At 35.7% G+C, this 8,520-nt stretch overlaps 1 protein-coding gene across 1 annotated transcript in view; it reads right to left on the reverse strand.

The window, feature by feature from the left end:
• Positions 1-5,001: 5,001 nt before the first annotated feature.
• LOC128093133 (uncharacterized) overlaps positions 5,002-8,520 on the reverse strand; it is a 356,259-nt gene continuing 352,740 nt past the window's right edge. Inside the window, exon 2 of the mRNA XM_052708947.1 lies at positions 5,002-5,865. The gene's annotated coding sequence lies outside the window, so the exon portion shown is untranslated. The remainder of the gene's footprint in view (positions 5,866-8,520) is intronic.

An 8,520-nucleotide genomic window follows, 5' to 3' on the forward strand; every position in this document is an offset into this window, starting at 1 on the left:
TTTCCAAAATGTATTTCCAGAGATATAGCCATATTAGTGTTTTTCCACTTATTTTTACCCTATTTTTCCCCATTAAATTTTTGGTTTTATACAGAATCATATACTGAACGTCTGAACATCAAATTCGAAGTCCCGGCTCGTTCTCGCTCGAAAAGTCGTCAAGTCGAAGCATAAACGCCAGCACATTTACGCTTGCGCGTTTAACGCTGCGCGTGAAAATGTTCTCTCTGTCTTCTCATAATAGATTGACAAAGTGCAATAGCGATACATATTTTTTTAAAGTTAATTATAGACTAAAATGAAAGACTGAGTACCCTTTATTTATTTCTAATTATTTTAATCCAATATGTTTTTCTTAATTAAATTTAAATATCTTGCGACCCATAATGTACCTCTGAAATTTAAAAAAATGGCATTTGAGGTTTAGCCTAAAAATATTTGAAGCTTTTGGTCAAATTCTCACTGGGTGGTATAATTTGTTTCTGAAAAATTAATTGCACCAATATATTTGTCGGAGTTTCATCATTTTGTAAGAAAGGCTCTATTTCACCTCTGGTGATTTTAAATCGGGTTTTTTCTATTTTTCTAAAAAGATGATGGTCAATCATATTCAATCAGATCACGCGTTTAACGCCATATTTATGCATTGCTATTTGGCTGCGTCAAATGCCCTTTTAGGAGCTTATGGTTTTAAGTGAGCTTTTTGCATGCCTAATGGCCAGGTTTGTCCAAGCCATAGAACCATGTTAGAACCTTTTAATTAGCTTTTGCTTATTGGTTGTGGTGAATGCTCAAATAAAACTGTTAAGCAATCAAGATGCTACCATAAAACCTTAATAAAACTAGGTGGTGGCTTGTTGGTTTCAAAATGTTACTTGGGTAGTTGATCCGTTGAAAAAAGATTGTATTGTCAATTTATTTTTTTGCATTAAAATGAAAAAAAAAAGAGATCAGAAATGGGTTTTAATTGTGTTTTACATAAATATTGACATAGGGCTTAAGGACCCTATTGAGTGACAATTTTTTGATCAACATTTGTTCAGATTTTGTTCCTGAGTTGATATGTATACGTGTATACGTCTAGAAAGTCGGAAAGATAGGAAAATTTCACGAATGTTTCAGGTTTTAACATTGATAATCGGACCATTAGTTGCTGAGATATCGACGTTAGAAAATGGTGGGTTGTTTGGGTGAGACTTAGAAAACATCAATTTTCCTGCTTTTTAAACCTTTGCATGGCAATATCTCAGATTGGAAGATTGGAAAACTGCGACTACTAAAAAAAAATCCTATATATGGCTACATCTTGAAAACGGTGCACTTTATGAAAATTTCACGAAAGTACTTTTTGATTGCAAATTTGATTTTGCATCGAAAAATTAAGTTGAAAAATTTTTGCGACCAATATTTCGATTTTTTGAAAAAAAACGTTACTTAATCCACCATTAGGTGGTTGGTGCCTTCCTCACATGTTGAGTGTAATGCTAGGTAATATATGAGATCCGGCCTCCAAAAGGTTCATAAATAACACTTAAGTGCTTATAACTTTTGATAGGGTTGTCAGATCCGCAATCTATTGAACTCGTTGGAAAGGTCTTTTGATTACCTATCCAACGACAGGTCGCATGATAGATCCGGACAACGTTTCATCGAAATATATGAGATCCGGCCTCTAAAAAGTTCATAAATAACACTTAAGTGCTTATAACTTTGGATAGGGTTATCCGAACTTTAATGCTTTGGACTCGTTCGAAAGGTGTTTTGATTACCCATCCAACGATAGGTCGCATGGTAGATCCGGCCTACGTTTTAATCAAAATATTTGAGATCCGGCCTCTAAAATGTGTATAAATAACACTTAAGTGCTAATAACATTTGATAGGGTTGTCAGATCTTCAATGTTTTGGATTTGTTAGAAAGGTCTTTTGATTACCCACCCAACCCAATAGGTCGTATGACAGATCCGGCCAACGTTTTCATCAAAATATTTGAGATCCGGCCTCTAAAATGTGTTTAAATAACTCTTAAGTGCTTATAACTTTTGACAGGGTTGTCAGATCTTCAATGTTTTGGACTCGTTAGAAAGGTGTTTTAATTACCCATCCATCGAAAGGTTGCAAGACAGATCCGGCCAACGTTTTCATCCAAATATCTGAGATCCGGCTTCTGACAAGTGTATAAAAACACTTAAGTGCTTATAACTTTTGGTAGGGTTGTCAAATCTTCAATGTTTTGGACTCGTTAGAAAGGTCTTTTAAACACCTTTCAGAAAATGTATAATATGCCAGGTTTTCTTACAAAAACCACCCTTTTTACAATCTTCCGGACTTTAGTCAAAATCGTTTTTTTAGCATAACTTTTGAAGTACTTTACTAAACTTCATAATTTTCAATAGGGACTTATGGGACCCCAAGACGAATCGAATGAGACCAAAACGGTCCAAATCGGTTAAGCCAGTGCTGAGATAATCGAGTGCATATTTTTTGGTGCACAGACCCACATCCCTACACACACACACACACACACACACACAGACATTTGCTCAGAATTTGATTCTGAGTCGATATGTATACGTGAAGGTGGGTCTAGGAGGTCAAATTAAGAAGTTCGTTTTTCGAGTGATTTTATAGCCTTTCCTCAGTAAAGTGAGGAAGGCAAATAGTGTTGATTCGAAAATTCATAACTCGGTCAAAGATTTTTTGCACAACCTGGAAATTTCTGAAAAGTTGGCATTTTATGTCCCCTAAAACATATCAAAAAATAAAAAAAATAAAAATAGTGTTGTTTTGCAAATTAAGTTTTAGTGACAAAAAGTTAAATTACAAATAACCAATTTTTTTTACCGTGTATCATTTTTTTTCAGTGCAGTCCATATTCATACCTACAACTTTGCCGAAGACACCGAATCAATCAAAAAGCTGCCATATTTGTATGGAAAATTATATGGACAAACTAATGATGCAAAATGGCTTCTTTGGTAGAGAACTGCTCATTAACAAACAGCAGCTGAAAATATTCAAACCCGTCAAAAATCTGTTTTATCTCTGCATAAAATCCCATTCATATCGACGAAGCGCCGCTACACACGTGCACGTGTTTCCCACCGATTGAACCTCAACTGCTTTGATCATCACGTGCGTGATTTGTCCACACAGTTTCAAAAACCCCTTCCGGAAGCGAAAAGGAGAAAGGTGACGCAATTAATCCGTTTGTTTCTCACTTTATTTTAACGTAGCATACCTTACGAGCGGGGAACTCAATCAAAAAACGATTTCCACCTGCGCTTTTGCATATTTCACGGCAATTGTCGTGCACGAAAACAGAAAAAAGGGTGTTGCCTAGTTTCTGGCGCAGGAAAGCCGGTGAAAAAGAGCATCCACGTGGTGCCTGCCAAAACGCCTACTACGACTGGTTTTTGAATTGGGAAATTTTGTTGGGGTGAGGGATGATTCAAAGGGAAAACCAGGAAAAAAAGAGAGCATTCTTCACGACGCGTGAGGGTCCTTCCACAGAAACCGGGGGGTGTTTCCATAGCTGCTGCGACGCCGTCTCCGACGGTGGGCAATAAAAGCATAATCGAAGCGATATTTCTGATTACGGGATGGAGATAACGTGAGCAACCCTCGCTCGCTCGACAAGCCGTAATCAGTGCAGAAAATAACTCAATAATAATAGTAATCATAATGGTTTTTGCGCGTACGAACCACCCGCTGAGCCAAACTTGAACGTTGGGCCTAAGCTCGTTATTACTGGAGTGTACAATTACCCGCCACCAACCTGGAAATCGACGGGCTGGCAGCCAGATAAAAGTACCAGACAAGGAAGAAACATAAAAGGATGCAGGAACAATTCAATTCAACCGCGGCGAAACACCGGTTGGTGGTGGTTAATGAAACTGTAATTTAATTGAATCTAACGCAATTGAGTTGTAGTTGTAGAGAGTTGAATCTGAGGGGTTCAAACCGAACCCGGGAAACGGACAGATGGTTTGCGGAATTGTCAATCATGCGATTTGGTGGGATATCTTGTTTGGTTCCGACTACAAATAAAATGTTGAAAAATTGTTTGTGAAATGAGCGATTTTCATATTTACAATACATACACACATTTTTTGACACAAAATTCGTGAACATTGATGGTAGATACTAACCTCACACAGCTTAACAAGTAGTAATCCAGCTGCGTGTAAAAGACCTGGGTGTACAATAAATTTTGCATTATTTTATGAAATTCTATGTAATATTACACCCTGATAAATTTAGCCCATCAGTATGGGAAACCTACTTGACCGAACTGTCAAGCTCATATATGCGGTTATCCTTCCTGTACAGAACCGGATGGGGCCGGATCACTCTGGAGAGTTCCGGAGGAAATCAAACACGGCGGGCTACTTAAAACGCAAATTTTTATTTGCCACTCGCACACGGAACGAACTACTTCCAACGGACTTTTATTGGGATCTGACTATAACAAAAACTACATGTAACATACATGGATCAGATCGGTGCATCTTCGCGCCACCGATCGCAGTAAGCTGGGAGGGTTAATTTGGTGAGAGTGGGACCACAGAGAAAATAAAATTAGAGAGAAAGAGCGACTTCAGAACTGCCACCTAAACAGGCGAGAATTAGTACTGCGCGGGGTAGCACCAGCCGCGCGTACCACAGTACATCATTAGTCGTCTCATTTGCTTACCTCTACCAATTCTTTACACTTCCCTTTCTTCATCGGTCTGATGGCCGAGCGGGCTAAGGCGCCAGTCCTTATTAATGGTGCCATTTTCGAATTCCCGACTTTTCACACCGACAGATCAAACTATTGACCATTTTTGTTAAATTAGAAACTAATTTCTAAATTCCTTAATTTCTAAAAAAATACATCGAAAATTTAAGCACCCATTATTTTGATTTTAGGTAGAAACATAAACAATAAGTCTTTGAAAAATAACTGAAAGCTTAGTATTGTTACATAATTTCAATGCTTATTTTTAAGAGTTCAATTAGTTGGGTGGTGACGCGCGGTCAATTATGTGGCATTGTGTGTGTGAAAAGAAAAGAATTTTATTTAGTGTTTCATCCTGGTTGTCTTGCCCACAAGCAGAAAAAAATCAGTTCAATTAGTTGGGTGGTGACGCGCGGTCAATTATGTGGCATTGTGTGTGTGAAAAGAAACGAATTTTATTTCGTGTTTCATCCTGATTGGCTAGCTCAAGTCCTTCCTACATCATCGTTGATCGGGAGGCACGACGTCGTGTGAATTGTTGCATTAAAATAAGTTTAAGTATTACTGTAAATGACTGTAAAAAAGTCCTTCCTATATCATCAATGTCGTCTGGGTAATCGTGATGAAAAATTACATTTATTCAGTATTTCAATACCTGTGCGCGAGTGTTTTGGTGTGCTAATTAGAAAGACCTCCCCATAGCATCGTTGCTCGGAAGGCTCGCCGACGGGTTTGTTATGAAAGTCCTCCCCATAGCATCGTAGCTCGGGAGGCATCGAAAAGCCAATACCTTATCCTACTAACCCAAAAAAAAATAAATAATCACGTGATGCTTGAAGGAGATGCTGTGGATTCAACGGTCTCAAGCGGTATCAACAAGTATATAGCGAAAAACTGTGTGCTTGATGAGTCTGCAACTTCAACTATCGGACTAACATTCCTCCCTTTTGTTGAACTGCAGGCTTCTTGGGAGGGCGCCGGTATTGACTAATAAAGTCGGGGTCTTCAGGGGTTAAACAGTGAACGGATGGTTGGCTCCCACTGATCATTTTTGATTCATTGTTTAACTTCAGCTGATCTGTCAATAACGGAGTAGCAGCTCATTGGCAGTCAACCATGCTCATGCTCATGCTCATGCTCATGCTCATAATTTCAATGCTTATTTTTAAAATTCTCAAACTTATAATTTTTGATGCTTCGTTTCAACTGGAAATGGCAAAAAGTTGAAGATAACTGATTTTAAATTTTATTCTTAATTTTATTTTATTTTAATTAAAAAACGCTTAAAGCATGATGACTGTTATTGTTCTTTTAGAAAATTAAAAATATCTAGAATTTGTTTTTTTTAATTTTTTTTACAAATTTCCTTTAAGTTTTGTACATTTTATATTGATTTTTAAAATCAATGTTAGTTGATAGTATTCAACAGTTTAATAGTTTTTCAATTTAAAAATCAGCTATCAATTCTATGTTTTATCACTTACTTAATTTGAAATGTTTGAAAAGACTTATTCTTTAAAAATATTTGCAATAACTTAAATCAAAATTTGTCAGATTTATAATTTTTTTCAACTTAAATGTTTTTTTAAAGCGAATTTTTTTTCAATTTTTTATTCTGGTCGAACAACGATTTGATTTTGTTCGATATTTAAGGTGATTTAAGTTTTCCGATATTTGGAAATCAAGCATTATCTATAAGGCTTTCTAGGCCCAGTGAAAAAAAATATAATTTAACCCAAAAATGACGAACTTCTCGTCACAGTGTCCTGATGCAAACAATGACCAAGCCCGAGCTGTCACAGCCCTGCGAAGTTTGTTGGCTGACATATCGTGCGGACAGTCAAAAAACCAGCTAGAAGTCGCCTGACAAAAAACTTTTGCTAGAAAGAGATAGAAAACCTGATGCAAACAAACCTCTAGTTGTAATGTAAACATACTTTGAATGTGTTGGTAAATTTCTGACTAGAAAGCCTTATAGCTTTAACCCGTACTCACAACAAAGTTCAAGGGAAACATTTGTAAAAAATATCTAAAATATTTGCCAAAAAAATATTACAATTGCATTTGGCAAGTTTAAATCTTTTTTCAAATATTCATTCAGTTTGACAAAATGAAACAGAATCATTATAATCTTTAAAATTAGGCTTTATTAATATATAAGTTTTTCATTAATTTGGTTGTTGTTTTAAGTTAGATGTTACCTCTTTTTTGCTAAACAAAAATTTATAAAAATCTTTTTCATAATTAAAAAAAATATTATGAGTATCTGTGTAAAATGCATCTAATATTCATAAGGAATTTAGATATCTTGAATAGCTGTTTCGTCTCAAAAAGATTGAGATAGTGAAAGGAACTTTAAAATTTAAGTTCGTTCGTTAGGAAGAATTAAATGAATTTAATTCGAAAATTTTACAAAAATTTTCAAGATTGAAAAAATAAATTTCAAACGATTATTCTTGGGATTCCCAACTATTTGACAAAAATTGCAAATTCCCGACTTTTCCCGATATTTGGTGGATTTTGGCGAATTCCCGCATTTCTCGTTTTCCCGATTTGATTGGCCACCCTGTAACCTGGATAGTAAATTTGCTTACATCAATAATAAAACGAGTTAAATTTTAATGCTTATAAAAACGCCAAACGTCAAATAACTTCACCATGCCGAAAACGACGTTTGAATTCATTGTCTTTTTCGAATTATGAGCAAATATGTAAATTTATTGACAAAACCACGCAAGTGTTCGAATGGTGCCAGGAGCTATTACAAAGGTAATCAAACAACAACGGAATCTTCGAATCATTTAGAGGCTTGGTGGTGGAAGTATTAATTTAACGATGCCAGATTATTTTATGAGAGGTCTGAATTTTCTTAAAAATAAATGTGTATTTTATCTGTATCATGTCGAATTCAAAGTCTTAGAAGACATTTTTAATTTTTAACAGCGGGTTTAAGCTTTTTAATCAAATTAAAGTATAATTCAATTACTAAATCATTTTTTTTAATCTGTATGCACAGATTTTTGTGATTTTTGGGATCGAAAAATCTGTCAAATACAGATTTATCTGTATATCTGGCATGGATGGTGTTAAATAAAAATCCACTTGGGGGCAGAATGGGCCACCCTTATCCTGCCTTATAAAAACAATCAAAAGTTATGAAATTTGGATTAAATGGATTATTTCACTCCTGGTAGCTTCACAAATCACGTTTAATGCAACATTAGTCGATTTTTTAATTGTTTTGATGATTATTTGTAAAAATAGTGTCTTTTTTCGACATATTTACACTATTTTCAAAATTCTTGTTTTGTTAAGTTACTACCTATTTTATAAAAGTGATCAAATTTAATTGAAACTATGTTGGAAAGGTAATAGGAGTTTAAAAATTTACTAAACGTGAAAAAATTAAATAACAAAAAGACATCTTGTTGGTTTTCAAAATATACCAAATATTCCAACAAATAAAAATAAAAATCCTTCCAGAAAAACTTGCCCAAACCCGAGACATCCCACTTCCGCCGGAGGAATTTTTACGACTTGTTTTTTTTTTGTGTTGTTTCAAAACTTCAAACTAAACTCTGAACACGACACCGCGCCTCACAGATACAAAAAAAAAATCCCGCGAAGGAAACAAAACTGTCACATGTTTGCGGCCGTGTCGGATCCTGCACGAGTGAGGTTAGAGGTCTCGTGTCACCCACATGTGTGTCCGTGCGGGACCTCAGCAGGCTCTTTGAAGTTCACGGACCCGCCGACTTTGATTCGGCTCGCTTTTTGTTGTTACGAGCCTTTTCTTTT

Source organism: Culex pipiens, chromosome 1, assembly GCF_016801865.2.
Source record: "Culex pipiens pallens isolate TS chromosome 1, TS_CPP_V2, whole genome shotgun sequence".
In the NCBI taxonomy this organism is placed as follows: Eukaryota; Metazoa; Arthropoda; class Insecta; order Diptera; family Culicidae; genus Culex; species Culex pipiens.